We start from the raw sequence: 7,043 nt of genomic DNA on the forward strand, positions 1-7,043 counted from the left end.
CAGAAGTTCATTCATAAGTTGATTTTTTTGGAAGGTAGGACCCATTCCACAAAGAAATATGATTAGAAATCATGCTTATGGCTCCTCAAAATCTCCTTAACTCATTATGTATTAAACACTATTCTATGCTTTCAACAAAATATAGTTAATAACAACAAAAATATAAAATAACCTTCCCTACTCTGAATATTATTTTTTGATGAGAGCACATTTTTAATTAGAGGAAGATGTGGAGGCCAGTGGAAACTTTAGTGGAGGTATAAGTGATCTGACACTTTCTAAGGCTTCAGGCTATAATGGCAATTGGCAAATTTCAAAACTTGTAGTGTTATTTACTTAATCAGATGTGTTAACTAGTTTTGCTTTTTAGACCATGTCAGGCTCTTTTTTCCTTTTTTAATTTTAACTACATCTGAAAAAAAAGAAAGAAAATGAGAGGAAAAGAAAAGTAGAAAAAAAAGTTTTTCTGTGACATCTTAGGTGAAAGGTGGACGAGACATGTTACAAAAATGCATTTACAAGAGAAAGCGTGTGTTCATATGAAAAAGAGACGGACCTGAAGTGTGAAATTAACTGATCGTTGGTCAGTGAGATTGTTGAAAACCACAGAATACAGCCTGTACATATCTCCCTTAAAAGAAAGAACATTATGGTAAAGCAGTGGTTCTCAAAATGTGATCCCCAGACCAGCAGCTCTGCCTTACTGCATCGCCTGGGAACTTGTTAGAAATCCAAATTATTGGGCCCAACTCTATACATACTGACTCAGAATCTCTGAGAATGGGGTGCAGCAACCTGTGCTTTAACATGCTGTCGGAGAGATCCTGCAGGCTGTAATTTGGGAAGCCGTGTTAAAGGAACTCTGGATTGTAGAGTTTCCTATAATGACCACTAGGTGGCTCTGTTGGTCAGGGCAGATTGGTTAATGACGGAAGTTGCGGGGTCAGAACACAAAATTAATACTATTCTTAAGTAGCTATGTGGAGGAGGATGACATTTTATCTGTTGTCTCAAAATTTTTTTAAGTCATCAGGAAGAAAGTGTAAATAAATCCACTATCCTAACTGGCCAACTGAAATTATGGAACATTTTTACGTTTGGTTTTAATGACTAGAGTCTGTTTACAAACATGAAAAATTTTATTAATATGTAGAAAACATAAATATCTGTTTCCTGTTCTGTAACATATTATTGCTATTACCTAAATATAATATTTAATTATCTCTTGACTTAAACATTTTAAATTATATCAGAGACATACCATGACACAGCTAACAAAATTAGAAATTGACCCTTAACACAACCTTGGACTCTACTTCATTTTTTCATCTACCCTCGCTCTACAGCCAAACTGATGAGTGGCTAGACTCCTCGGGTCTAATCTTAGCTGTGTCCCTCTGTTCCATTCCCTCCAGCCTTTCTAGTTTTCACCTAGTCTTATACTCAACCTCTGGCACTTCTCATTCCCTACTTTCACAATAGTAACTCTGACTTCAGCCCCTGGGGCCTTACTCTATGGTCAGGTACTCAAGATATAGGAAGGCCTTGGTACATTTCTTTGGACAGGACAGCAGAGCGGGGAGAAGGCTAGAGTTGAAGCCCTCCACTGTAGCAAGCTTTGGGCTGGGTGCAGTTTTGTGTCTGTACTGAGGATATACTATTATAGTTCAAATGTGTAGTTCTAATAACTCTATAAGCTCTTCAAAGGAAAATCACTATAAAGCTCAATATAAATATTTTGAATCTCTTTTTGTTGTTATTGTACCATTATTCTTTATCAGAAAGGATTCTTCAGAAAGGTTCTTAACCTGAAGTCTTCTGACATAAAAGTCTATTTCAATATAATTGTTTTCCTTTGTAACTTAGTATATTTTATGAAGTTAAAAATATTTTTGGCCAAAGGAGACCATGCCTAATAAAAATGAGGAAACCCTGAACAGTACTGGGTGACACTGCCTCTACCTCAGAGAAAGAAATGTTCATCTCTCTGGGCCTCACCAAGGGACAGAAAAGCGATCACCCAGAGGCAGAAAGTAAACTCAGTCCCTGGCTAAGCTGACCAAGGGTTTTCAGGCTCCCAAATTCAGCACATATCTCAAGCCAGCAAGGGAGAAGTATTCCTGCTTATTCATCAAAAATACATCCACAGGGCTTCCCTGGTGGCCCAGTGGTTGAGAGTCCGCCTGCCGATGCAGGGGACATGGGTTCGTGCCCCGGTACGGGAAGAGCCCACATGCCGCGGAGCGGCTGGGCCCGTAAGCCATGGCCGCTGAGCCTGCGTGTCCAGAGCATGTGCTCCGCAACGGGAGAGGCCACAACAGTGAGAGGCCCGCGTACTGCAAAAACAAAACAAAACAAACAAACAAACAAAAACATCCACAATAGTCCATCCTAAAATGTTTCCCCAGAATCCTAAGGCTCATGGTAGGCACTTACTGCAGTTAACATACTGTTTGATTGAAGTAGAGTGGACTTAACTATGACAAATGAAAAATGCATGCCCGAGTATGTCTAAGACTTTAGTTCTTATTATGCAGTATAAGTTAACAAAATGCTTCCCCAGTTTCATAAAGGCCAAGTAAGCACCTTAGTCTTACAGCAAATGTTAGGGGCAACTGTGGCATTGCTAATGTATGAAATACATCTTTCAGTGGTAAAAACAGGCATTTCCTATTTCAGGAGATGTTTAGTTTATAGCTATAAACTAATCTTAAGCATCTGGCTATTGAGGAGGAAAGTCCATATCTCACTCTGCCAAAGCCAGGTCCTGACGTTCCACTAATCTTTGCTGAGAACAACAGGCTAAGAATTTCTGGGCAGAGTTAATAGTGCAAAGGAATCAGATCTTACCTACCCAACAGAAAATTAAAATTTGATACCTTTGGAAGACTCAGGAAGAACTCATTTAACAAGTGTTGTTATGGCAGGAATGATCTTAAAACCTATGCTCCTCCTTAAGAATCAGTCTCAATAATTATCACTCTTTATGATTACAAAATAGCATTTTCCCCATATGATATTATTTTGTTCTCTCTAAACCCTTTTTAGGTGAGTAGGGCAGTATTCGTCCCTACTTTGCAGTTGATGTTTGTTCATCATGTTTACATGACTAATTAGTTCATGTTCATGTTTACATGACTAATTAGTCCTAGAATTACAAAAGATCCTTCACACATAGTTCATGGTTTTTAGTAAGAGCTGAAGACCTACAAGGGCATCTCATACAGTCCACTTACTTTTCAACTCTCTTTTCTTTCTCATTCATTATTAATAGGAGCTCTCACCTCTGGCAGGGAAAACGCTCGGCCTTTAACTGGGATGGCTGTGACAACAGAAAAGACAATCTCTCATCCCTAAAGAAGTAAATTGTTTTATGTTTTGTTTGTTTGTCTGCTTTTGGTGCCACTGATTTAGCCACCAGCCAACCAGCCAAGGGGTTGGGGAAATTTGTGGTTGTGGGACTGTGACCTCTTACTGAAGTTTTCCACTCTTTTTGCCATAGACTGAAGTCTGACTACAAACTTTTACTACAGTGAAAAAAATCATAGGATATATGGTTTAAATCAATAGGGAATTTAGAGATATATAGCACAATTTTGTACTGCTTTTGTCTGGTTTAACAGATAAGGCAAAAGTGAGAAGATGGATTGTTTCTTTCAGAAGGAAAGATTCTGCTTCACTTCTTAGTACTTGGGGAGATAGAACTCTTCTCACCAGTACAAGACATACCCTGTAAATTTAAGCTAAAATATGGATCCGTGTCAGAAGCCTTGTAAATATTAAGGATGGAGCGGCAGTGCTGGCCAACAGCTGGCCCCCTAAGAGTGAAAGAGGGGTCACAGGATGGAGGATGGAACTGGATACAAGTTACCCTTAGAGTCAGGGGAGAACTAAATGCTTAGGACCTGATGAACATAACTGATGGGACATTATTAAGATTTAGAAGGCAGAATACTTGCTGCAATTAAATAAATGAGAACCAGAAGTAACAAGCTGGAGTTGAAAGAGAATTGGACAATAAGACAGCTCACCTACTCAACTTGGCTAAGGGAGGTCACCTCTTGGAACCACAGCAGTCCTAATTCATGAGTTTAGGAGTTAGATCAGATTGTATAAAATACTGGGAGAAAAGGGAAGCTGGAACTGTATGTTGCAGACTGAACTTGGAAGTTAGAGCTCGGTACTGAGAAATAAGATGAGTTGTAGAAAAAAACTTACTCGGTACATGTTATGTGTAGGGCATAGTGCCAGCCATCAAGCAATGGGAGAAAATAGGAAAGCTAGAGAAGGGTAAGAATACTTACAAAGGAAAATGCTTCTTATTTTAGCTGCATTTAGAAGTGATATTTTTAACAATATTAACTCTTCCAATCCAAGAGCATGGGATATCATTCCATTTCTTTTTTTTTTTTTTTCGGTATGCGGGCCTCTCACTGCTGTGGCCTCTCCCATTGTGGAGCACATGCTCCAGACGCGCAGGCTCAGCGGCCATGGCTCACGGACCCAGCCACTCCGCAGCATGTGGGATCCTCCCAGACCGGGGCATGAACCCACGTCCCCTGCATCGGCAGGTGGACTCTCAACCACTGCGCCACCAGGGAAGCCCTTTATCAATGTTTTATAGTTTTCAATGTATAGGTCTTTTATCTCCTTGGTTAAGTTTATTTTTAGGTACTTTTTGTGACGCAGTTTTAAATGGGATTTTTTTTTACTTTCTGTTCCTGATATTTCATTATTAGTGTAAATAAATGCAAAGATTTCTGTATATTAATCTTGTATCCTGCTACCTTGCTGAGTTCATTAATTAGTTCTAATGGTTTTTGTGTGGAGACTTTAGGGTTCTCTATTAGAGTATCATGTCATATGCAAACAGTGAGTTTTCCCTCTTCCCTTCCAATTTGGATACCATTTATTTCTTTTTCTTGTCTGACTGCTGTGACTAAGACTTACAATACTATGTTAAATAGAAGTGATCAGAGTGGGCATCCTTGTCTTATTCCTGAATTTAGTGGGAAGGCTTTCAGCTTTTCACCATTGAGTATTATGTTGGCTGTGGGTTTGTAGTAAATGGTTTTTACTATGTTGATACATGTTCCCTCTATACCCACTTTGGTGAGAGTTTTTGTTGTGAATGGATATTGAATTTTGTCAAATGCTTTTTCTGTGTCTATTGAGATGATCATGTGGGTTTTGTCTTTCCTTTTGTTAATGTGGTGTATCACATTGATTGATTTGCATATATTGAGCCATCCTTGCAACCCTGGAATGAATCCAACATGATCATTGTGTGTGATCCTTTTCAATGGCCATACTACACAAAGCATTAAATTACTACACGAAACATTAAATCTACAGATTTAATGAAATTCCTATAAAAATACTCATGATACTTTTCACAGAACTAGAATAAATAATCCTAGAATTTATATGGAACCATAAAAGATCCAGAATTGCTAAAGCAATCTTGAGAAAAAAAAGAACACAGCTGGAGCCATAACCCTCCCAGATTCAGACTATACTACAAAGCTATAGTAATCAAAACAGCATGGTACTGGCACAAAAACAGACATATAGATCAATGAAACAGAATAGAGAGCCAAAAATAAACTTACATACCTATGTTCAATTAATCTACAATGAAGGAGGCAAGAATACACAATGGAGAAAAGTGGTGTTGGAATAGATGGAAAGTTACATGTAAATCAATGAAATTAGAAAACACACCATATACAAAAATAAATTTAAAATGGTTTAAAGATCTAACTATAAGACATGACACCATAAAACTCCTATAAGTAGTTTAAGACATAAATCATAGCAATATTTCCCTAGATCAATCTCCCAAGGCAAAAGAAATAAAAGCAAAAATAAACAAATAGAACCTAATCAAACTGAAAAGCTTTTGTACAGCAAAGGAACCCATCAACAAAACAAAAACAAAACCTATGGAATGGGACAAAATATTTGCAAAAAATGTGACTGACGACTTTAATATTCAAAATATACAAACAGCCCATACAACCCAATACCAAAAAAAGACACAACCCGATCATAAAATAGGAAGAAGACCTGAATAGACATTTCTCCAAAGAAGACATACAGATGGCCATGAGTTACATGAAAAGATGCTCCACATCACTAATTATTAGAGAAATGCAAATCAAAACCACAATGAGGTATCACCTCGCACCAGTCAGAGTGGCTATCATCAAAAAGTCTACAAACAATAAATGCTGGAGAGGGTGTGGAGAAAAGGGAACCCTCTTGCACTGTTGGTGGGAATGTAAATTGATACAGCCACTGTGGAGAACAGTATGGAGGTTCCTTAAAAAACTAAAAATAGAACTACCATATGATCCAGCAATCTCACTCTTGGGTATTTTTCCAGAAATAACTAATTGGAAAAGATACATGCACCCCAATGTTCACAGCAGCACTATTTATAATAGCCCAGACATGGTAACTACCCAAGTGCCCATCAACAGACAACTGGCTTGAGAATATGGAATATTATTCAGCCATAAAAAGAAGGAAACATTGTTATTTGCAGCACCATGAATGGACCTAGAGAATATTATACTTAGTGAAATAAGTCAGGTAGCAAAAGACAAATATTGTATGATATCACTTATGTATGGAATCTAAAAAATAATACAAATGAATCCATATACAAGACAGAAACAGACTCACAGACATAGAAAACAAACTTATGGTTACCAAAGGGAAAAGTGAGGGAGGGAGGAACAAATTAGGAATATAGGATTAACAGATACAAACTACTATACATAAAATAGATAAGCAACAAGGATTTACTGTATACACAGGAAATTATTTTCAATATCTTGTAATAATCTATAATGAAAAATAATCTGAAAAAAAAGGTATAACTGAACCTCTTTGTTGTACACTTGAAACCAACACAGTATTATAAATCAATTATACTTCAATTTTTTTAAGTGATATTTTAACTCCTACAGCATTGTGCCATGAAAATTCAGTGGGGTGTGGAGCCCTGTCCATTTTGTTGGAGCATTTATCTCACC

This window comes from Hyperoodon ampullatus, assembly GCF_949752795.1.
Source record: "Hyperoodon ampullatus genome assembly, chromosome: 6".
NCBI classification, from domain to species: Eukaryota; Metazoa; Chordata; class Mammalia; order Artiodactyla; family Ziphiidae; genus Hyperoodon; species Hyperoodon ampullatus.